Raw genomic sequence first — 25,474 nt, forward strand, 5'->3', positions numbered from 1 at the left:
CTTTACTGCTTAGAGCTCCACATCGGTCTCACTCCTCATTAGATGCTACGATAAACGACCCTGTGAGCAGGATCCAAAGAAGGAGCGGCGGAACGAGGGGGTCGAGAGAGAGAGAGATCCGCCGCTGTAAGGAAGCCGAGCGACAAAGTTGCGCCTGGAAGAGGAAAATGAGGTCGGCAGTTTCACAGCTGTCAGGGCGACAGGCAGGAAGAGGTCACTGCGGGCAATGTCTCACACACACACACACAGACACACACGGCACCGCCGGCAGACTCCGGGACAAGGCGGCGCGTTCCCTCCTCCGCTGCAGCACAAAGCATGCGGAAAAGTGTTTCCTCGCTCACAGATTGAGTGCAGTGTTTTGGTAGATGGAGCACAGCTTTTCAGGGTTACTGACGTGTGTGAACCGAACACACGGTTTAAGAAAGTTACCGCTCAACAGAACGGCGGGATCAGAACGAGTGAATAAGCGGCGGACGAGGCCTGTACAAATACCTCCCGTTTACAGATTAATAGCAGCGTAAATGACACCGATCTGTGACCGCGAACAGAGACCCAAATGCGTTTCGGTCAACGATGTAACTGTCCATGGTTCTGAAAGGAAGAATCCCGAACTTTGACTTCCCTCTCTGCGTCAGTTGTGTCGTACAGGCTTCCACTGAAAGACATTCACAGTTGGACTACAATGGACTACAGCTGAATGGTGACGGCTCTGACCACTGTGGTGCCTCCACACACACACACACACACACACACACCGTCTGAAACCGCTTGTCCCAAGCGGGGGTCGTGGTGAACCGGAGCCTAACCCAGCAACACAGGGCGTAAGGCTGGAGGGGGAGGGGACGCACCCAGGACAGGTCGTCAGCCCATCACAAGGCACTCCAAATAGGACTCGAACCCCAGACCTGCCAGAAAGCAGGACTCAGTCCACCCCACTGTGCCACTGCACCCCCCTCTCCTACACACACACACACACACACACACACACACTTTCTGAACTGCTTGTCCTATTCGGGGTCACAGAACCTAACCCAGCAACACACAGCATAAGGCTGGAGGGGAAGGGGACACACCCAGGACAGGATGCCAGTCCATCGCAAGGCACCCCAAGCAGGACTCGAACCCCAGACCCACCGGAGAGCAGGACCCGGTCCAACCCACTGCACCGCACACACCTTCTGAACCGCCCGTCCCATACGGGGTCACGGGGAACCGGAGCCTACCTGGCAACACAGGGCATAAGGCTGGAGGGGGAGGGGACACACCCAGGACAAGACGCCAGTCCGCCGCAAGGCACCCCAAGCGGGACTCGAACCCCAGACCCACCGGAGAGCAGGACCATGGTCCAACCCACTGCGCCACCACGCCCCCCTCTCCTACATACATTAAAATACAAATGGTGCTTTGAAATAAAATTGGCTGCCAAATTAATGTATCAAACGGAAAAACGCAATAATTATGCCAAGTACTAGGTTCGCAATTTTGTTACACTGGCGTCCTGTGCGGGGTGCATCCTATCTGAGCACCTTGCTTCCAGGATAGGTTCTGGACCACCATGACAAAGCCAAGTGATGAAGACTGAGGTTAGTGTTTAAGATTATTCTTTATTTATTGGAAATGGTCTATCATCTACAGCCCTAATAGCTGTTATATGTAGCCCCGTAGAGCTACTAGTTCGTAAGTTCACTTTTTGAAGGTTTAAATAAGCATCACAATATAGTTTGGTTGAAGCCGTGCCAACACGTGTTGGAACAGGTACAACCTATATTGATGTCAGTTTTGCATTTATTGCAAATTGATTGGGTTTTGGTTTGGGGGAAACCGATTAAAGGAAAGAGGAATAGAACGGACGGGAAAGTTTCGAGACGCTTCTGGAAGTGTCCGGAAGAGAGAGAGACAAGTGCAAGTGGGTGGGATGATGTGAGGAGAGAGGTGGTGATATTTGAACAACCAAAAATGGAAAAAAAAAAAGAAAAAAATTAATTTTAATTGTGTAGAGATATGTTTCCGCGGTATACTCGTTGTGTCCAACGAGACGTTTCGTTAGGAAACTGAGTTTTCAGCCGTCACGTCGAGCTGCCTCGCTCGGACTCGGAGGACGGAGGAGACCCCGATTTGCGCTTCGTCGTGCTCCCGGCACCGCGCGAAGTTCCTCGGGCCTCGTTGGAGCTTCACCTGAGGTAAATTGCGGTTTTTTTTGTCTTTACTCGCGAGAGTGAGGCGACCATTGCATTTGTTTGGTCTCAACATACACAACGTGACAACAACAGCTCAAGCTGCGATCGCTGATCAGGGGCATGCAGCCGGGGGGGTGTTGTGATTAAAAATTTTATTCGAAGCATTAATTGTGTGCGAGAGAAGGAAGGTTCTCTACGAAACTTATAGAATGTGTTTGTGTGAAATGTAACTGTGAGGTTATTGTTTGTAATATTGCAACGTTGTGTTATTGTGTATAATCATGTTACTGTGTTTAGGCGGGAATATGTGTTTTGTGTAAATAGTTGCATTATGGGAAAAACGTGGAATGTAGGTGTACAACCACTGGGGGGCGCTTCCGGGGGAAATGATGGGGTGACCGTGTTCCGGTAGCCTGTTCGGTAGGTCTTGGGAGCGCTAAAGACACCTGACAAAGTGGATTGGCTGCACAGATCCTGGAGGTAACAGGTTGTAGGACTGAGTGTTACGTTGCTCAGTACGGGTGTTTAAATAAAACGTTCGCGATGAACGCTCTCTCTCTGTCTTTCTTCGTCCCATCCGAAGCCACGGTGCCCCAATGTGTAACTGCACTTCTTAGTATTAATTCTCTTCGTTTGCAGTTATTTGATGAGATTTTGGGCCTAGTATTTTATTGGACATCATAACCTTGTTAACATTTCTTTGGGTTTTTCTAGTTATAAGTTGCTGGGAGAATTTTAATAAAGACTTGTTAATTGAGTTGTAGGATTTTAATTCTAAGAATATTTGTTTAGCCAACTGAATGCGGAGCACCACCTCTGAGTGTGTATAGTACTGTATCATGTATGGTACGCAGAGGCTGGTGCTAATTTGTACAATAATAAACATAAAAACTGGCCGGCGCTACAGAGCACTGAGCACCAGGACAGCCAGGCACAAGAAAATTTCTTTCCTCAGGCCATCTACCTTATGAACAGCTAAATCCCCCCTAGAGAGTAAAGCAGTGCAATACACAATGCTATTGATATTTATAACTATTTATCACATCATATCTCTTACTCACATTCCCTTGCATTTGTATAGAACATACCTGTACATACATACAATGTCTAGTGACTTTTTGTATACTGTGTACTGTATATTTTTATATTTTTTTTATCCTTTATTCACATATTCTATCTTCTCATTTGTGTCTTGTCACTGTCATTCTGTCTGTGCTGTAGAAGTTTCTGTCATACTTGGCAATGAAGCCTGTTCTGATTATATGGTATAATAATCATTTTGGATAGGGAAAAGCTACTAATCTTTCAGTTCCTTTAATATATTCTTATATTTCGTGTATTTCAGAACTTGCTTCTTATATGTAACCTTAAATTTATCTTGTTTCCCCATTTCAGTAACTTTTTTTATTGAACTTTGCTTCCCTGAAGTTTCATTTTGTGAAATCTAATTTTATATAATCCATCCATTCTCCAGTTTGCATCTCTGGACAAGGGGTGCACTGCCAGTACGTTTAATCACTGCCAAGTACATTGTCACATTGAAAATGGTTTTCTCATCTTGATAACTCCACTTTTTTTTAAAATAAATTAATCTTTGTCTTTCAATTCAAAATGGCTAATAAATGCTCATTTTATAACTTCATGTTTTATACAGATATTTATAAGAAGCCATGTAAATGTCAAGACTTGAAATGGTTTTGTATACCACATTACCGTTGGAATGACCTTAGTGGCAAATGGATTGCATTATACATGCCATCACAACAAAATTAAGTTTCTTTATGAGATGCACAACACATTTTAGAAAAGTTTTTGGGTTTCATGGAGCATGTGGAAATTATGTTTTTAGTTCTGGAAATTCACTTTGCATCAATTTCTGGTCTCGGCTAGGTAAATTTAACAGATTTCATTCTTAAAAATGGAGCTCGCATTCCATATTATCTAATTTTAGACTATCAGCGATCACTATAATCTACTTTCTCTATCAGATCAGTCAGTATCAGGGAGTTACCTTCCCTTTCCTTTCTCTGTACTTCTTACTTTGCTAAAAGCCTATAAGAGTACCTTGTGTGGAGAAACACCATCTCTGAACAGTATTTATCCTGGGCCAGAGCTGTAATCCCATTTTATTTGACATCTAGTGAATGTAATTCAGCTAGTAGCAAAACTTGAAATCCCTAAGTGATGTTATTGATTGGTATAACGCTGCCACCTAGTGGCGAGTACGGAGAGCTGCCACCTAGTGGCGAGTACGGATGGCTGCCACCTAACTTCATGTTACAGTAATTATTAGTTATAAGCTTATAATTATTTACCTATTTATACAGCTGGGCAATCTTTTTAGGGTAAATACAGTGCTCAAGGGTACTACAGCCAGTTGTGGTGATAAAATCTGCAACTTTTGAATGAAAATGGAATAACATTTATCACTGTTACCAGCCATACCATATTTACCAAGCACTTCTCTCATTATAGGCCATTGGAAGCATTCTGTGAAGATCCTCCAAATCTGACTCATCTCTACTGTTCCCAAACAGTTTAAAACGTGCTCTTTGGTGCTTCTAACATCATTAACTGTAAATTCATGTTTTCTTCTGTTTTAGTGCAACAGTAAGATTAACTGGTCACTGTGCAACTTCTACTGGACAGAATACTGTATTCCCCCCCCCCCCCCCCCCCCAACCACTTGTAAAAATTGTGAAGACTTAGAATTCAGTAAAATAAATCTGTGAAAATTCTAACAAGCAGTCATTGATAGTGAGCAGGTGCATAATGCACAGATAATCACAGTAATAATCAGTCCCTATGTTTTCTCATAGGGATAAAGTATTTAAAGCAGAAATCAAAATTTTGGCAACAAACTAGTTTTTTGTGGGTGTCATCTAAGAAATCTTAAACAGCAAAAATCAAACATGAGGTGCTGCAAAACAAGTATGATCTAAGATGAGCAGGAGAGACTGAGAGTGTGTGATCTGCAGGCACTGACCAGCACTAGAGCTTCTGGAAAGCAGGTGAACAAATGAAACTTCCCTGGTTCCCTGGACTGCAGGTGGCGCTGTTTCCCTACTTTGCATGACAGTGCACGAGAGTGGCTGTAGCTGTTCCAATCTTGTGCTGTTAGGCTTCAATTAACAGTGTGGTGGGGGGGAAAGGTTTTTTTTTTTTTTTTTTTTTTTTTTGTTTGTTTTAATCAGCATTATCCTGTAACACACATAGTGCTGAGCTCTGTTTGCTCATTTTTTTTTGTCTTGCTTGTGTGGCTATGTCCTTTTGGGAGTGGGGGGGCTTGATGAAAAATCAGCAGCATCCTCATTACCATCTGAAGGTCTGAGTCAGTCAATGAGTGAGCTGCTGCAACAACTGTAAATCCTGGATCTCATGGAGGGTTAACAAGCAACGTACCTCTGAGCTCCCTCAACTCGACTGCTTACTGCCCTGCGGCACAGAATGGACCCCCCCCCCATCCACTGGTCCTGCATCATCATTGACTGCGCAACTGTCAAAAAAGAACATCTTCACCCGACCATTTGGGGTCAATTCCCTACGCTCGCGCCAACTGCTTGGCATCACGAAACGAGGCCCTCGACCCAAAATAGGCACAAGCATGGCATGTGTGCCAAAGCCCCTTCAGCATCCATTAGCTGCCCTGCGTTCGCTGTTCTGCTCACACACCTCTACCGCTGCATGTGTTCTACATGCTTCCTACCGGCGGACGCAGACACAAAGATAATGGACACCGACAGTGACCGCTCACGTTCTATTTCTCTGCCTCCACAAGACTCTCAGGTGAGGAGCTACCTTGCAGCTCGTTTTCCTGTTTTCTTACTACTTAGTGCAGATTTGTAAAGCAATCGCTGCAAATTATGGCAAAGTAATTAGTGGTGCGAAACTGGTACAGTCCTGCCGCGTCTAATCGGAAGGTGCTGCTCAAGCACAAGGACTTGGAATCAGGCAGGTAAGGGAGAGCGAGCGCTTAGTGCCTCCGGCCTTGTGGCACCTGTCTTGGGCTCAACTAATTGCGTCTCTCCCACAGCAGAGCACTGGGCGATTTGAGGCTGTGGTTAATTTTATGGAGTCGTGGCGATCTCAGACATGTGTCTCTCGGCTGCCTCTGAGCTCGGCTGAAGAGTGCAGAGAAAAGCATCTCAAATCATCGCAGCAGAGCAACCTCTTGCAGGGATTGCTGCGGGAAGTTGGCGCCTGCTTACTGTGGGCTGTGGCGAAGCTGCCGAAGGCAAAGAGCACCCCCCACCCCCCCAGGACTGTGAAGCCAGGTTTGGACATACACTGAGTACACAGCAGAGTCCATCTATTGTCAACAATCACTTGTCCCAATTGGGGTCACGGTGACCCAGAGCCTAACCTGGCAACACAGGGTGCAAGGTCGAAGAGGGAGGGGACAAACCCAGGATGGAACAGCAGTCTGTTGCAAGGCATCCCAAGCAGGGCTCGAACCCCAGACCCACCACACAGCAGGCACTCACTGAACCCATCCCAACACAGCAGAGGGACAGCTTCAAATCAACACTTAAAAAGACCTTCGCTCATGAGGGGCAGAGACTGAATGAGTACCACAGTACGGCACGGTACGCCATATAGAACATAAATGATTCAACTTTTATCTCCCACTGAGACTTTCCAGCTTTTTTTGGTTTTTCCTCAAGGCTCCAGGCTGTAGTTTGCTGAGCCGTTATACCTGCCTTTAATCCTCCGCTATCACAGTCTCTTGTGTCCATTTCGAGCAGAGATCACCAAGTGGGGGCTCATAGCAACGAGACGCCACAAAAGAAACCCCTGCGACGTGCCTTTCTTCTGTCTTGAAATGAAATGAAACATCAGGGTCCTGGCATGGAAGACGAAGGGGCTGAATTCTGAGACATCGGTGCGTTTCAGAGCTTTCAGGCAGACAAAAGCTCCTTCCAGTAATATGAGGGTGTGTGAGATGCTTCTGCTTCCCGTTCTGCTGTGTGCCAGTGGAGCCGTTTCCACCTGCTGGCTCCTGTGAATGTGAAACTGCTCTCAAGCACCACTCAGGAATCTACAAGGGGGGGAAAGGCTGTGAAAACTGGTCCTGGGATCATTAAGTCTCATGGGGTGAAGTTATTGCAGAGGGTTAAAAAAAAATCTCAGGAATTTGTGTTATTGTGTGCAAGAGTAGTTTCGGGAGTGTTAGACTGTGGGTGTGTGGTGCGGAGGTGCTTGGCCTACTTTCCATCTGGGGTTTAGAGTCCATTGGAGGGCTCGTACCTGCTGCCCAGCAAGGTTGTTGAGCTCACCGTGTGGGGCACCATCAACAGGGGAGCAGTGGAAATGGCGGGGGGGCGGGGGGGGGGGGGGGTGTAATAAAAGGGAAGCGGGACATCTGGTAGTGTAGTGGTGAAAGCATTCCCACTTCCAACTTAGTATTCTTAAGCAAGGCAGTAACTTTAAAGCACTCTAGTAAAATTACTTAGCTGTATAAATAGGTAAATAATTGCAAGTAGTTTAAAGTACCTTAACGCTATAAGTCATTTTTAGATCAAACACACACTGGTAGTCTGCAACCAGGGCACCCCAAGCAGGACTCAACCTCAGACCTGCCAGAGAGCGGTCTGCAGTAAAGCGTCAGCTAAGTTAATAAATGTACTATACATCTGTGGGGCTTTTATAGTCAGTGTGATTGACAGGTTTCCGGAAATGTCCTTTTTAAGAAGTGTGCGTCCAGTCAAGCTCAACAGGAATGGAGGAGAACCGCTGCTGCGTTTCTCCTTCGGCTTCTTCTTATTCTCCGCTGTCCTTCTCTCCCTTACTTCCTTCCCTCCCTCACAGCACAGCCAAATGTGAGCTCATGTATGACCGTGGGAGCATCACCCAGCTCTGTCTGACTCAGTAGGAAACACTGAAGAGCCTGAACTTGTCTGAGAACGGTCATCTGGGACATTGTCAGCATTCGCATTTTAAAAGTAAAACGTAACGCATTGTAAGCAACTATGGTTGGTTTTAATAATAGTCTAACAAGAATACATTCTCACTTTTGAATCTGCTGGCAGCCTGGAGGAGACCCAACCAGGTTGCTGGGTCTTTCCCTTCTGCCCCATCTCTCTGTCCTCCTCTATTGGCTGTCTCCTCAGATCCATCTCTAGCCACGATTCTAATCGCCATGCTTTCAGACCAGGGCGGCAGCGCACCACCGCAGCTCATGTGTTGGGTGCTTGGATGTGACAAATGCTGACACTGCACAGGGGAGGGCTATCCCCTCCCCACCTCCCTCCGCCACGGCCTTTCTTCATGACACCTTGCGCATTAGCGTTGCTTCACTAGGGCCTCGGCTGCTTCGCCGTCTCCTTCCTTCCTTACTCACCCAACCCATTTGCTCCTTGAGCAGCCCTGTCCCTCACTCTCCACAATCTCCTTGTCCTGCCACCCTCCCCTCACCACATCACTAGCGCTTGATCTCACTGGTGACTTCAGAGCTTCCCTGCAGCTCTTTGTATTTCCCTACCAGCCTCCCTCATTCTCCACATTCCACTTTACTTCTCAACCACCCTCTCTGCTTCTCTGCTGCTTTATTTTTCACTGGCTACCAAATCGGTAAGCTATTTCTTATTAGAGATGGAACTTAAATCTAAATTTCCATTGACTCTAAGGCTCATAAGTCATATGCAGATATGTCAGTGTTTTTATACATGGTTTTTATAGTAGTTCTGCACTCCTGCAGCATTTCTGTGTAATTTTCCAGGAGCGACTGATTAGCACCAGAATAGAGAGCAGTTGGGTTTCCTATTCGGTGAAATGCTTTAACAAATGCCATCCTACACAATCACCCAAAGTGTCACTTTTACTTTTTGAACTGCAAGCTCTGATTGGCCCCCTGCGATGCACCAGATCCACGCCGAACAGAAGCGAGAGGCCCTGCGGTCGAAAATAAACACGGCCTGTGGGTGTGTCAGATTCAACTAATGCGTCTGTCCAGGACCTGGGGACGGATGCAGGCCAGTCACACATGTAGTTCTCAGATGTACAAAACACTGACATTCTGTATTTGTTTATTTAGCAGATGCTTCTCTCCAAAGTGGCTTCCAACGAATTTTAGGGAGTTATCAGATACTCATCAATGGGTCACTCATCCATACATCAGTGAAACTCTCTCTCTCTCTCTCTCTCTCTCTCTCTCTCTCTCTCTCTCTCTCTCTCTCCCCCACACTATGGATGAACCTGAACAGCGTGTCTTTGGAGTGTGCGAGGAAACCAGAGCACCTGGAGGAAAGCCACACAGACAGAGAGAATATACAAACGCTACACAGACTGAGCGGGTATCAAACCCATGTCCTCTTGCACCACCCAGCTGCTCTGCCTCCCATGAGGGAGCTGTTTCTAATTTCACATTTAACCCCATCCCAGATTCAAATCGCTTGCTTATTTCAACACGTCGGACAACATGCCGTAGAAACAATGTTTTCCCCACCTTTGATCCAGCATGGAGTGACTTGAATTTGTTATTCAGCACCTCTAGGAGAGCACAGAGCAGCAGCGCTGACACTGACGCCGCTCTGCAGTACATCGGTAGATGCAGAAACGGTGGATAAAAGGTCAGGGAAAAACAAGTGCCATTTTAAATTAGACATTCTTGCCAGCCAGACACCGTCCCCCCCCCCCGTCCCCCCCCCCGTCCCCCCCACGCAATGACAGGCATTTCTGTGGGAAAATGCGTGTTGATGTATTTCAATGGAGACGAATGATGTTAATACTGTTAAATTACGGTGAAGAATGGTGGGAATGAATGCTAATCCTCGCTACCGTTGCGAGCAAACTACTTTAAGACAAATGAGTACTTCCAGCTCTCTTCCTGAGATCACTAAGCTCTGCTTAAGTCACGATGTGTTTTTACAACAATCTGTGTGGGGAAAGACACGTCTCACTGGGATTTTTAGATTTACGCATAAGTGATGTGTGCATTCATTGTCCAGGAATTATGCTCTCCAAGTCCTTGTGTTCTATCTTGTGCACATTTTGACATGGCTCATAATTGGGTTGACTGAACTAATTAACCCTGGAATTCACTTATTTCATTTTTTTTTTTTTTTTTCTTGTTCCTTTATGCAACGTTGAGAAATAAAACCTGCGTTTTGTAAAAATAATGGGCTTTGAATAGAGAATAGTCTGGTTGTAGAAAAGTGACAGTGAATTATGTATGAATGTGTTCATTATTTTCCTTGTAAGCTTTTACATTTATTTAGCAGATCGTTTTTCTCCAAAATGACTTACGGTGGATACTATGTAGTGTTATGAGCCCACGCACCTTATTCACCAAAGTGACTTACACTGCTAGATACAAAACTTACAGTGGGTCACTCATCCATGCATCAGTAGAACACTCTCACTCACACACTATGGATGAACCTGACCAGCATGTCTTTGGAGTGTGGGAGGAAACCAGAGCACCTAGAGGAAACCCATGCAGACACAGGGAGAACATACAAACTCCACTCAAGTTCTCTCGCACCACCCAGATGCTGTGAGACAGCAGTGCTCCTCACTGTGCCATTGTGCCACCTATAACCGTCCAGGTTTATCTCAGAGGCAAGGAACGTGCGCATTTCACATTTACACAAATTCACCCTTAGCACACGTAATGGTGAGCAGGCACGCACGTAAACGCGTAAATCGTACAGAGTCTGGGCTGAACTCTCCGTAGCTGTGTGTGACACAGGAAGGCAGGGACGCTGTCTTGTCGAGTTCAGTTCTTTCATTGTATAAACGAAAAATAATGTGACTCATCAGTCAAAATGGGACAGAAATCAAAACCAATAGGACCAAGGGCTTGTGGCCTCACCGCCTTGTTGGATTCTAAGACGACCTCATCGCTTTCACCATTGCTTTTCAGCACCAATTCAACAATCCCCCATCATTGCCGGTGAATTCTGCAAACAGGCAAGCCTGCTGTTACCCCATGCTGCTTGTCTCCATCATCCCTCCTCTACCTTGCTTCTCGTAGGCATTTATTGCCTCCGTGATGGGAGGGATTGGGCAACTGGAGCTGAAAGAGGAAGCAGGCTGAACTATCCTCACTGTTTGTATTCTGCTTTCTTGCTAATATTGGAACATTTCGATTTTGGTTTGGTTGATTTATTCAAGTTTGGAGTTAAGTAACGTAATTCCAGAGAACTACTCTTGCTAACCAAGCTGAGTGCATGATTTCGGTGTTAACATGAGTTATTCCTTTCCATCCCTGCACTTGTTGTTTGTGTGTATGTTTATATGTGTATAAACGTATGGGGTGTTTTTTTTTTTTTTTTTTTTATACTATGAGCCATTGGGAACCGAAGCCAAATTCCCTGTATGTGTGTGCATACTTGCCCAGATAAATCTGTTTCTGATTATACTTATTGCAGTATGTTTATGGGGCTTGTGGGTGATCACTGTGACTGATGCATTCGTTCATGGACGAGCATCCAGAAGAGAAACACGGTCTTGTGAGACCTGCACTGTATTTCCTATGTTTTCTTTACGACGTCTTAATCTTTTGCAACTGAGCACACAACAGTTGAAATAGATAGGGTTAGGGTTAGGATAAGAAACCAGTTCAAGCTCAAGAGTTTTGCAACAGGAAATATACAAAAAGTAAGAGTCATTACAAAATTAACAAATATTCTCTCCTCTTTAGCCCTTTGTGCTGATAGCAGATGTGGCTTAAACCCAAGGATGTAAATATGTGACGATACTTTGAATCAAAAGTGACATCTCCGCGTTACTCGTTTGCCAAATGTTCCTGCCCATAGAGATTTGCATGTTCATTGTGGTGAGATGGAAACGCCACAAACGACAAGGCAGATGATGCATTCCCATGTGACACCCATTTATCCAGCGCCGACCTAAAAGCATGCTGCTTTATACCCATTATACACACCATGGACTGACTTTCATGTTTTGCAGCTGAAGCTTTTACCTCTTTTTTTGGGAATTTTTTGTAGCCTGCTGACAGTTCCACAACTTCCACATTCCATCTCTGTCTGTCTTTCATGTTTTGCTCACAAGCATGAGGTTGTAATACTGGTTATTATGGAAACATCAGCTCATGCAGAAGTGTCGTCCTTTTTCCCACCGCCAACCCTGCACCACTGCGGGATCCTTCCGGGGCCCCTGCTGAATAACCTGGGTGGGTGGCAGGGAGGCAGCACAAACCCAGCAATGGTCCTCACTGGTTACAGTCCAAGTAACAGCAGCTCATCGTGTCTCTGTTCTCCGACTGCTATGAAGCATCTATGGAGCTGTGCCAAATGCACATTCCCTTTGGTGCTGGCACAGTGACCCCACCACAATACAATCCCAACTCAATACCCCTGGCAGCTTTGAGTCTTTGCTATCCACCCACTCCATTGTCTTCACAGAGAACCCCCACCTTTGCACCTAGCAAACTCTCTACGACGAGTGGACTCGTCTCGTCTCTGAAACATAGGATGAGCTGACGCCAGAGGAAAATCTATGAACACTTGGATAGAGCCCAATTAATCCAGTTTGAGCATGCAGGGTGAATGGCTCATCAGCGCAGGAAGAGCAGTCCACAGTCTCTTCCACCATTCCTTGCTGCTCTGCTCTATTCACATTTATTCATTTTGCTGATGCTTTCCGCCAAAGCAGCTTACAATGTTAGTTCACTTACAGTAGCTGGGTAAGTACTTTGCTCAGGGGTACTATAGCCAGAGGTGGGGCTCAAACCTGCAACCTTTGGATCCAAAGGCAACAGCTCTAAGCGCTACAGTACCAGCTGTCCACAGCTGTTCATGCTCTACTAACACCAGCTTCTGTTTGTTTTCTCTTTCTCCAGCGCAGAACTATTAGTCATGGGTGACAGTTTTTCAGCTATTCCTTTTATGTTACAGGCCAAGGCTGCAGAAAGCGGGGGGAATTGTACTATAATGGCTGAGAGTGCTGAAGGGGACCACAGGTGACGTGTGATGAGGGTTGTTGTGAGACAGGGCCGTTATTCTGGGGGCGGAGTGGGGCTGTTTTTTGTGAAGATAAGGGTGTGCGTGGTGAGAGCAGATGTGTGAGAGGCTGGTCAGCGAAACACTTCTTCTGGAGCTCTGGGCAGACGGAAATGGCTCGGCACGCTGGGATTTTTTTGAGTCCATTTTTAGATGCAGTCTAATCTACAATGGCTGAGTTTTCGCTCCTGGTTTTACTGAGTGACGATGTGTTTTTTCTACATTGCCAACGGGGGGGGGGCAGTGAAAGGAGCATTAACCAGTCAGCTCTGTGGCCTTACAGACATAATATCAGAAGAACAAAACGAGTGCACAGGTTTCAAAGAGAGTGGCATCTTGGCAACAAAGCATCTCTCTCACACACACACACACACACTGTCTACAACCGCTTGTCCTGAGCGGAGTCACGGCGAACCGGCGCCTAACACAGGGCGCAAGGCTGCAGGTGGAGGGGACACACCCAGGATGGGATGCCAGTCTGCCACAAGGCACGCCAAGACAAAGTTTTTTTCCAATTTTTGCAAAAAAAAAAAGATTTAAATAATAGAAAATAGAGATTTCTAAAAATATTTTTATGCATTGTGCAGAATATCTGGGGAAAAAAGATTGTGGTATTGACGCCATCAGTATGTACATTTTTAATTCAGTGTTTCAGTTACAGTTACGAGCAACTCTGTACGTGCATTGAAAACCCCACCCAATTTATTAAAGAAGCCTAATATACTGTTTGTCACTCTAATTCTCTTGCAGCCACGTTAGATATATTCAGCTGCTTAAGTGATTTGGGACTCATGGAAATTCATTTCTGTGGTGTGCAGGATTCAGCATCCTAATGGGAAGATGGATCTGAAATCCGCTGGATACCTGCCCATTTCCGTTATCCACCAGCTCCACGAAGCTGCTTACAACGGCACCAAAAAGGTAAAGAAAAGGTTCAGCTTTGCCAGAAAATCACAGAAATTAATACAAAACACGTAGGGGCTCCATTTTCACAGCCCTTCTCACAGCAAAGGGATTGGATAGTACAAAGACTGAACTGCTCAGTGTGATTATAATATGCTGTATGCAGTCCAAAAATATTCAGATACAGCAGTGCCATCTAGTACATTACATCAGACTGTCAGACACAATTGTGGAAAAGTATACTGATAATTTGAATTTTTTTTTTTTTTTTTACATCAGAACCACACAGTTGCACTGGGCTAAACTACTTCATTTGTCATGTATAGAGTGTTACATCATTTCAATTGAGCTTCATTGTATTATCAGCAAAGGGTCTACATCCAAAGATATAGTCCAGAAACATGCTGCTCAGGTTCACCCATAGTGTGTGAGTGACAGAGTGTGTGTGTTCTACTGATGTATTTACTCTTTGTAAAGAGTGTACCTAGCAGCGTAAGTCACCATGGTGAATAACGTGTTTGGGCTGGTAACGCTACATATAGAGTTCATTGGCAGTCGCTTTGGACTTAAAAGCGTCTGCTAAGTAAATAAATGTAAATTACAGTACGTTGCTCAGTTGTGTGAACACAGTAAAGTATCACTTTTCCACCAGTAGGAATGATCAGAACATTTACAGCACACAATGCACCTCAGACAGCATCACGACCGCAATCTAATAATAGCAGCAAGGCAAATAGCAGTGGTCTGCTGTCCGTTCAGCACCACCCTTTCAAAGACGAAGTTCTGCTCCATGTACGCCGACCGGTATCACTCAAACCTCAACACCTGCACTAGATCTGGACTGCTTACTTGTTGCAGTAAACCTTCTGAAGCACACATACACACAGAGTCCAAACGTGCTGTTCAAACCAAATTCTACCTGTAGACGCTTGCAGACGTTGCATTCCCATATGACACATTTCTATCCAGCTCCGACCTAAAAGCATGCCTCTTTATACACATATCCTGTATTTCCTGGGAGTAAATAAATGATAGGCTATTGTTCACCTGATTCCTAAAGAGTGTCCTAGACTTACATCCATGTTCGTCAGTTTCTGTGCCTTTCCAAAAAAAAAAGAGACTGTCAGTCTAAAGGCTAAGTCCTCTCATTCCATCCAGAAAGCAGCATTTGAGTTTGGCCTTATACACCCCATCGGGCTCAGCTGTGACTTAATGTACGCAGTTCTAGTTAAAGAAAAGCAATATAAGACTGTGACTGTTAGCCGAAAGGGGTTTTGCATTTTTGCTAATATGGTTGATGAAGCCTTAAAATGACTGTGCACTTTCCAGACCCTGATCTCTCGTGGCAAATCAAAAAAAGATGTTGCTGATGTGTGACAAATGTTGGGTTACAGCACTGTGTGACCTCTGGAGCACTGCATCCCCAAGCCCTCTCTCTTACCATTCCCATTTCTCTGTATTTAGCTGAGACAAGATCACTAATCAGAAGAGATGAAGAGAGCGGTCTAGTACGGGGGGGATGCGAGAGGGTGGCTCGTTTAGCCACAAGCGCGTGCAATCATGATTTCCAAATTCATTCACTGTTCATGTACTCCGTTCCAATCCGTCAGTCGTAAACATTGGAAGGGATGAAAACCAAATTTTACTTTCGAAATGTGATATTTAGAATGTCCCAAAAGTTTTGCGAATAGCCAAAGACTGCATGAAAATCCCTTGCTGTTGGAAAACGTGTTGGTTTTCTGATAGCAGTTTCTATGGATGTTTTGAATGTATCGTCATATTCTTTGGACGACATCCCTATTTTTCTTTGTCAATGGAGAAGCGGCAGTAGCCCAGAATGAGTCATACGTTACAGATGTCCTTAGATACGTAACAGATGTCACATGTTACCGCCACCCTCATCCTTCATTTATAAACCTACTGCAGGAAACGCCCCCAATGCACAATGTTTTGGAAGCAAACTCCAACAGTTGTATCCTCTTGAAACATAACTGATTACATTATTTATCCACTTAAGAGAGATCCTTTATCCAGTGAAATCTGATTAAAAATTAACGTGTCTTTACTCTTTCATCATAGCTCTATGTTTGCATTGCAACACATCTCATTTATACAGTATAGCACTGCAGCAACTTCAGCTGGATTCTGCAAGTAACCTTAAAAGCATCAAAAGCAGTACTGACTCCTGTGAGCAGGTGGCTGGTACTGTTCTGCTACCAGTGGCGAGGCAGCATGGATGGACAATACCCTACCGCCTGCCCCTGCCGTGCCTTAGAGGTGCAATGAAGACCAGCTGCTGCCAATACAGGGACAATCAGTATAGACTTTAAAGGCAGCTGGTCTGAGAACTAAGGGGAGGTCTTGGGCAGTGTGATGTTCTGTTGCCTTTTTTCTCGCTGTGTTTTTTTTTAATTTTATTTTAATTACTTTAAAAGAAAAAAAAACAATATAGTGGGTTTCTGCTGGGAAACCTGTTGTTCTGCACCCTAATTCCACCCTGTGGCCGTCTCCACTCTATAACCGACTATAATACCATAAAAATGACTTAAACCTGCTATTTAGGACTGGTTGTACAAGAGTGATTTTACTCCAGTACAATGTAGCTAAATCACCCAGAAAGATAGACAGGCACAATCATTTCTTAGTCAAAATTTTATCTATATGTAAGTAAAATTACAAACCATTAAATCAGTTGGTTAAATTGAGGGGGAAAGTATCTGCATCAGCATTTATTTGCTTAAGGGGATGGATGAGCAAGAATTTGGATAAACCAGAATATTTTGGTGTAACAGTATAAAGAAATGGTTGGTATGACATTATAAGATAGACTTCAAATAAACAAAACATTTTTGGGAAAGTTGTGTGAGGTCACAGTAAATATATAAAAAGTTAATTTATTGATTTGTTATCCATAACCATTAGTTTAATACTAAGTTACTATGGTCTGGAGACTATCCTGGAAGAACAGGGCATGAGGTAAGTTACACCCTTGGCAGAACACCAGTGCATCACAGGGTCATCACATATTCACTCACATTTTTACACACAGTGGGGAAAAAAGGGTTACCGAGCCACATGGGGGGTCTTTGGACTGCGGGAGGAAACCAGAGCACCCGGAGGAAACCCACGCAGACACGGGGGAGAACATGCAAACTCCACACAGACCGAGCAGGCATCAAACCCATGTCCTCTCACACCACCTAGGTGCTGCGAGACTGCAGTACTACTTGCTGTGCCACCATGCCACCTTCCGCTCCTTCTTTCTGTTTGTCCTCCTTTTGCTTCTCATGCCCAGAACAGGACCCAGCACATAGTGCAGTGCCCCTACAGTGCCCCTACAATGCCCATTTTTGCTCAGTTAAAACTGCCACCCAGCAGCATGGTAAGGAGTACACAGTGCAGGAATGAGCAAAACTCAGATTTGTACCGCGGTCCGTGCGGGATCCTGTCAGAGCCCAGAGGAAGTGAGAGTGAGTGAAACTGGGGGAGGGAGAAGGTAAATGAAAGAGGCTGAGTTTCCATTTCAGGGAACAATATGGACCGAGCTGGTGGCCTCACAGCTGTGGCGAGCCGATAAAGCCCTTGATGTGTGAGAGTGTCTGCATCTTCTGCCCCAGTGTGTGAGTATGTGGCTATGGGAAGATCAATGAATTGAAATCGGGGAAATCAAGCCCAAGTTAATCCCCAGACAATTTACTGGTAGGCCCCTCTTTTAAACCTGAGAAAAATACTGTTTTTCGGTAATGACGTTTGGATTGCGTCTCATTGCCCAGTTGGAAGAACGTCTCAACAGCTACAGAGTATAAATGCGCCCTTTTGTACGTCTGTCCTAATTTGTGACTCGTCTCACTGCTAACCCCACAAATCTCTTGCATCCATTTTGGACTTGATATTGAAATATACAAAAACACAAAAATGTGTTTTCAAAATTATATTCAATGATAAATGGTGTATTTGAAGCAAATACCAGTACATATATTTTACATCAGAGTACTATACGTGCTTTTTATAGCAATGATAGATGTGTTTGTTGCTGGCTCCAGCTGTTACTGCTTTCAAATCGTCACGCTACTACAATGCATGTGCAAAATCCTACAGAACTGACCCAAATACAACTGATTAAATCAATAAGTAGGCATGAGGATTGAAAGTTTTCAAATATGATGAGGTGAGAAGGGGTACAAATACAAAATTAAGTTTATTCTTCCTGCTCTGCAAATGTCACATTTAGCTGATGCTTTTCTCCAAAGGAACTTACAATGTTGAGGTACTTACAGTTATTTGCCCATTTATACAATTGGGTACTCTTCCTAAGCAACTTAGAGTAAGTACATTGCTTGAGAGTACTACAGCTGGAGGTAGGAATCAAACTTGCAACATTTAGAGCCAAAGGCAGTAACACTAACCACTACACTACCAGCTGCCCTGCTGCCTGGTTCTGCAGAGCATAAGTTAAAGCTTTGTGTCCAGTCTCCTTTGTGTGTTATTAGGGTCTTGCTTCATGTGTTTTTTGCACTGTGGATTTAAATAGTGGTTTATGTAGCTGTTGCCTTTTGTTGCACTCAAAAGGTCTAGGTTCCGATCTCCACCCCCACTGTAACAGCACTAAGCAAGGAGTCCGCCGTAAATTGATCCAGTACCAATTACCCAGCTGTAAAAATTGGTACACTGTTGTAAGTAGTACATAAATCTAACATTGTATGCTGGGGGTCAAAGGCATCAGTTAAATATATTTGAGTTTATGATATTAACCCGAACCCTAACCCTCGAGCAAGGTACTTACCCTAAATTGCTCCAGTAAAATTACCCAGCTGTATAAATGGGTAAATAATTGTAACCTTAACACTGTAAGTTGCTTTGGAGAAAAGCGTCAGCTAAATGAATAAATGTAACCCTGCATTTCTAACTGTATAAAAAGCACATGGAACACAGAACACGTCAACTTTTAAAATGCAAACACTGTACAGATAACCTCATACAATAAACACAGCCAATGGTCATCATCACCTTTTAACACTGGACCTTTCCTTTCGTTCTCCACCAACCACGGTCTCTCAGCACACGCTACTTTTATTCATTCGATGATTCGATTCTTGACCCAGACTAATTCGCCCATGACAAGCCATAATTAGGCCTGAAAGAGGAAGTGCTTTAGAACAGACTCTGGTCTCTTTCCCCAGGCAGTTCCACATCGATCCATTCCGAAATGTGTGACAATTATTTTCGGTGCCGCGTCAGCTGCTGGAAATCAAATGACCGTGTTTGTTGGCAGTGACCTGGATCATTGATGAAACCCATCTAAGAGAGTCCTAGTCTGTATTTGAAAGGTATGTGATCTCCATTTCCTTTTTAATAATTCACTTGCATGGCCTTACGTAACAGAATTTTGTTCCTGGGCAGAAAAAGGCAAAAAAAAAAAAAGAAAAGAAGCTTTCTACTCAAAAAAAAAAGTGAGCAACATTATTCGCTGTCTAAATGCAATAATTTAAAATCAATTTTTCTTAATATCAAAATAATATGAAAGCATATCGACAGAAGCTGATGTGTAAAAGTGTAATTCAGTGGTTCCTATAGCCCATTTATTTATTCAGTTACACCACTAGAACACCTGAATCAGTTAATCAGGTGAAAAAAAGACAATAGGGAAAATAATCAATGCAGTGCAGACCTCGTGTTGAAAATATCCCAAACTGATAAAAGTGTAGCTGTTGGAGATGATATTGTGGAATAAGGCTTTACCATGTGAGAGGCTGCAATGAAAACTCCTCCTCCACCTTTCTTTGCATCACTGCCCCCCCTTTTCTGATGGGAAGTATTTTTTTTAAAAAAAAAACAGTTTCCAAAATGGTCTTGTTACTGCCACTGCCTAGTGCTGCTCATAATCTTTGGATAAAGCCCCCCCCCCAATCCCCAGGGGCTGCTGTCATTTATTTTTCATAACTAAAAATTAATAGTTGTTTTCTATCCAGAGACACCCGTCCGTTGCAGCGCTACCAAATTCTCTAATTCACTCACACATTCGCACTTTAGAAATCACCTTTCACCTTAGGCACATGTCTGTGGACTGCGGGAGGAAACCAGAGTACCCAGAGCAACCCCACAAGAACGCAGAGAAAACATGCGACCTCCACCAGCACTACAAAATGCATGACTGCAACCCCACTGAAAAATAATAAAATTGAATTATAAATCAAATCAAAATCAGAAATCAGTCTCATACTACTTACATACTACCAGATTATATTAATTTTGCATTAGCAAATATTAAAGCGCTCCTCAATTTTCAGGGAGTATCGCTCAGGACCCATGTGTTGTACACGAGCTTGACCCATAACTTGGCGGTCAAAGGGCTCGCTGTCCTGTATACTTGCTTAGACCTTGCAGGATTGACAAGTCCGTAAGGATGCCAAAAAAGGTTCATTTTCAGAAATTAGAGGTCGGGATGTGATGTTTTATATTTTCACTGGTCTATATTGTATGTTTCACTTTTGTAGGTCCTCCCCCCAAAACCTGCTTCCACTATAACCACCCAGAGCTGTTGTATAATTCAGTATTATCTAAGCGGAAAATGCATTATTTACATGAATGGTCCCACCACAATGGAGGCTCGGAGGATCGTTTACAATTTCCTTCATATACCACATTCTGCAGCACCTTCATCATTCCTTTTGTCACAGTAGGCCTACAGGTTATGTCACTTAAGATTCTACAGCCTGTAATTCCATTGTCACTGAGAATAATAAGGTTGAGTCCAGCTGTTTGAGTTTGCATTCCTCATTGCTGTTATCTTCCACCTTTACGTTTATATTCGTACATTCTCCATGTCACACATATCCAAACAGCAAATTTATACACGTATTGAATAGTGGATCATGTTCTCTCGTTTAATTGCATCTGTAATAGACACAGCAAAAACGGTAACTACGAAACTACGTCTTTCTAAATAATGCAAATGTTATTCCCCTGGGCTGGCACAACAATATCGATTATGATTAAAAAAATGTGACAAAGATGTATCAGTCAATCCCAGAATTACCATCGGTAAGGACACCACCTCGTTGACGCATGATAATAATTTAGAATTAATGTAATATACACCACAGAATAAATTTCATCCAATGCAAAACTAAAAAAAAAACGTGAGTCTTAAATTCAGATAAATGAAGACACCGAACATGTGACACTCTGAGGAACTTCGTGCTACCTGGCTCTGGACTCCGGTCCAACGTTTCTAGCATTGACATTGACAGATTTTTCCCAATTTATCGACTACAGCATTGCCCATCTCCATTTCTTTGTTTATTTGAAAGCCTTGCAGCAATCAATACACCCCTCCAAAACAACGGTCCCATACATTTAGCAGACGCTTTTCTCCAAAGCAACTTCCAGTGAACTCTACTTACAATGGGTCACTCATGCATACATCAGTAGAACACACACACTATGGGTGAATCTGAACAGCACGTCTTTGGGAGGAAACCAGAGCACCCAGGAAACACTCAAACGCCACACAGACTGAAGGGGGATTGAACTCACATCCTCTCACCACCCAGGCACTGTGAGACAGCAACACTACTCACTGTGCCACCATACTACCATGCCTACAGTATGTACTGTATCATAGTTTAACCATAACCAAAAAAACTGTTCTCTTTAAGGAGAAAATTAGAACCGTTCTAAATACGCAGGCAACAAATATGAAGACAGAACTGGACTTTGAAAAAAGAATTCATATTTATACCATAGTACTAATTATGTTTGGGGTTATAGTGCTCATGAATATTTATATTATTATACCTTTACCTCTTTGTTCCTTTTTGGTAAATATGGTAATTACTCAGTGTATTATTCTTTCTTTTCAATTCCTCGGCGTGCATCGTATTTATATGAATATGTGCCGCATTTGAAAATGTTTATCACTGCTGAAGCTTGTTGGTATTGCTTACATGTCCATGCTGATGTGTCTTTCCTACAGGAAATGCAAACAATTTTAGTCTATGGTCAAAAGCTCTTTGAGCCAGACATCTGAACAGTTGCGGCGTACAGTGAGAGAAGGACTGAAAACCCGTTCATAGAGAAAGACAGACACATTAAAACATAAGTTGAATTAAAATGCAAAGTGTCGTAAAAATGTTGTTAATTGGTCCTCGTCTAAGTGTGCCGAAGTCCGACCGTAGTTCATTTTGTTTGAAGTCTGTCGGTGGACGATGTGCTTTGGCCAGTAGGACTGCATTTTGGTGAGAAAACACAGTTCTGAATGAGAGTTATGGGACATGAAAGTGACAGAACTTGGTCAAGGGCAGAGATTTACTCCCAGTGTTAAACACTGTCATACAGTCAGATCCCTGGGCAAATAAATGCATAATTCAACATGGTAGGCTGAAGTTGAGCTAAAAAAAGCAGATTACACTAGTTTGAGTCTGTGATTATTGACAATGAATAATGGGCTACATTTTTAAATCCTAGTCAAACGATTTCTAAAAAAAAAAAAAAACATCCAGCACAAAGAGATTTTGAATAAACTGGAAATAGGGGTGTAGGTCATGAGAATCGTGAGTCACGTGAGTCACAGTGAGAATGGTGGAGCATTCAGTTTGGACATGTTCCTCTTACATTTTAAAGTAATCTTCAATAAGCATAAGGAAACCAGTACTGTAAATTCTCCCATCCCCGTTACAGCAGGACTGAGGCGTGGAGTAAAAGCCGAATGCAACACATGACAGCTGGAAAGGTCAGGCGGTTTCCGCTTATGAGTGTGCACGTTACACCGGCGCTCACACACCCAGCTTCGGAGAGCGAGACTCTGTTTGCAGCACAGCAAATGGCCACACAGGACATACCGCAGGAAGCATGCAGGGGGAATTACGACATGTTCTACTTTCCCTGTGCCACCTCGGGCCAAACCCATCAAGAAGCATGAGTCAGAAAACCGTGCATCATATCATCTGATAGTGAAGAAAGGATGGGAAAGACCGGGGCTGGAGGTTTTTTCACTCAGACTCCCCTCTGCACCTGATGCAACTAACAAGTGGTTTGTGGAAACTGGTCAGCGTACTCAAGTGAGGGTCTCTCATTCAATCCCCCCCCCCCAGCATCAGGGCTCCCAGACCGTCTCCAGCTCCTCCATTGCTGATGTCTTCCATGTGCACAAGGAATATGCATGACCAGATTTCCTTACATGAACTCCTTTCCAACTGTTCAGAAGACGCACACCTCTACATGATGTCATCTGTTGGAGGGTCACTTCGCAGAAGAAATTGATGCATTCAGAATGAATAGTCTGATACAGAGCTGTGAGCGTGAAAAGGAACTGTAAAACATGATGAAAGCGTGAATGTGGAGCAAAGATGAAGCTCCTAAGCCATGACAGCTGACCAAGCAAATTTTTCTGATTCCTTTGCTGGAGGAACTCACAGAAAATACAGCTGGAAGAAAACTAACCCTTTTAATGTATTTCATGGGTCCATGTACCATTATTGTAGCGAATCCAAACATTGAACCTAACCTTAACCCTAAATGTGACCCACAGAGTAAGAAATTCTCTAGGATTTCTCATCACTTTACAGAATCTCAGACCTTTTACCCAGAAACAATTTGCTATACTACAGTTATGGGAGAGTGCACCATCAAATCAAGGCCAACTCATAGCAAACCACAGTTTCCAAGCCAATGGAGGAATAGAAATGGTTTGCCTTTTTTTACGTTGATTTACGTAGCAGACACTTTTCTCCAAAACAACTTCTACTGAACTCTATGTAGTCTTATTACCCCACACGCCTTACGCTGCTAGACACACTACTTACAATGGGTCACTCATCCATACATCAGTGGAACACACACACTCTCTCTGTCACTCACACACTATGGGTGAACCTGAATAGCGTGTCTTTGAACTGTGGGAGGAAACCAGAGCACCCGGAGGAAACCCATGCAGACACAGGGAGAAAATGCTCACTCCACACAGACTGAAATACCGAGTCGTAGAGCATCAGAAACTGAAATATCGAAAAGTAACATCAGCGTGTAATCTGTAATTTCAGAGACACTGGTGTACCTTCTATAAAATTTACTTTTTTAAGAAGAAAGGCCTGTGAGGTGTTCACAGCACACATGTTTAATGCAGAATATATCATTTGGGTGCTCTTATTAATTATGTATTAATTATTTGGCTTTTGTGGAGCATTGTATGCACCAGCATCTCTTCACTTAATAATGTATGCACAAAAACACTCCTGCCTCTAATTAGTTTCCGTTTTGCTTCGCAGAAAGGGTCACAAATGCAGATATTTCAGTCATTCGAAGAAGGCACTGCCAAAACGAGATGCACTCTGACATGGTATTAAAATTCTGCTAATATTAACCAGATTTCTCAGCATGGTAAACATGCACACATTGCGAAAATGATTTAACACTCTGTTATGAGTATTGTATTGTGATCTTGTTGAATTCAGACAACGAGAGAAAGGTGTGTCTTTTGGCGAAACTCCAGCTTTAATGAACGAATCAGCTCTCGAACCCGGGTCTGGGTCCACAGCCATGGGACTCACTGCTGTAGGCCGACTTCCAGGGCTGGTAGCCGTAGTAGCCCGTGATGCGCAGGATGCGCTCCTCGATGGACGCGCTGCTGATGTCCTCCACGGAGCGCGACGCTTTCAAGTCCTCCTTGATGGACTCATCCACCACCAGGTACTTGAGCTGCCTGAGCTGGGGGCTGATGTCCGACAGCCGCCGGGGGCTCACGTCCGGGGATCTGCGCATTCCGCTGGAGGACAAAGACAGGGAGAGTAGCGTGTTAGTCGGAATGCGCAGCGCGGGTGAGTGTGTGCGTCTGTGTGTTTCGGGGGAGGCGTTTCCGAAAAGCACAGGGCGTTGGGTTGCGAAATTAATCTGCGCCGGTGGGGTTCGTTCTCTTTGGCGAGGTGTTGAAGGGGCACAGGGGTCCTGGGGCTCTTCACACTACTGCCACCATCATCCTCACCATCATCATCCACCGATTTCGTCCCCTGATTGAGCAAAGGTGTCAGAGATAGTTAAGGTCTTTCTTTGTTCCGCACCTGCTTTAAACGAGTGACAAGGCAACCTCACGCGTCTCGGCGCGCGCCCACTCGGGGGCAGCGGTATCGCGTTCAGCGCTCCGGGTCGCCCCTTTACTTTAGGGTGTCGTGCGCGCGGCCGCGTTTTTGGGGCACTCGACACGCGCTGAGTGAGTGCAAATTCCCCCCTTCGCACAACGCGGCCCGCCCGCAGCAGCGAGTCCCGCGCAGCCGCGCGGAGGCTCTTCTTCTGTCCTCGTGCGCCAAAGCAAAGCGCAGCACGAGACGAGGTCCACTCCTGACAGCGCGCGCCTCTCTCTTCGCCTTCCGCTTCCAGCGCTTCGCTCGCGCTCCAGGCCAGCCCGCTTTCTCCGCGCACGAGCCCGTCTCGCGC

The 25,474-nt window shown here is 44.5% G+C and overlaps 1 long non-coding RNA gene across 1 annotated transcript; it reads left to right on the plus strand.

Annotated features, from left to right (window-relative positions):
* The first annotated feature begins 1,873 nt into the window (after window positions 1–1,873).
* LOC108918087 (uncharacterized) lies at window positions 1,874–22,131 on the plus strand. Its single transcript, XR_001964831.2, has 3 exons — window positions 1,874–2,183; window positions 13,963–14,065; window positions 22,023–22,131. It is a non-coding gene; the product is annotated as an uncharacterized LOC108918087 (long non-coding RNA).
* Window positions 22,132–25,474: the final 3,343 nt, after the last annotated feature.

The sequence above is a fragment of the Scleropages formosus genome, chromosome 8 (genome assembly GCF_900964775.1).
Source record: "Scleropages formosus chromosome 8, fSclFor1.1, whole genome shotgun sequence".
Taxonomy (NCBI): domain Eukaryota; kingdom Metazoa; phylum Chordata; class Actinopteri; order Osteoglossiformes; family Osteoglossidae; genus Scleropages; species Scleropages formosus.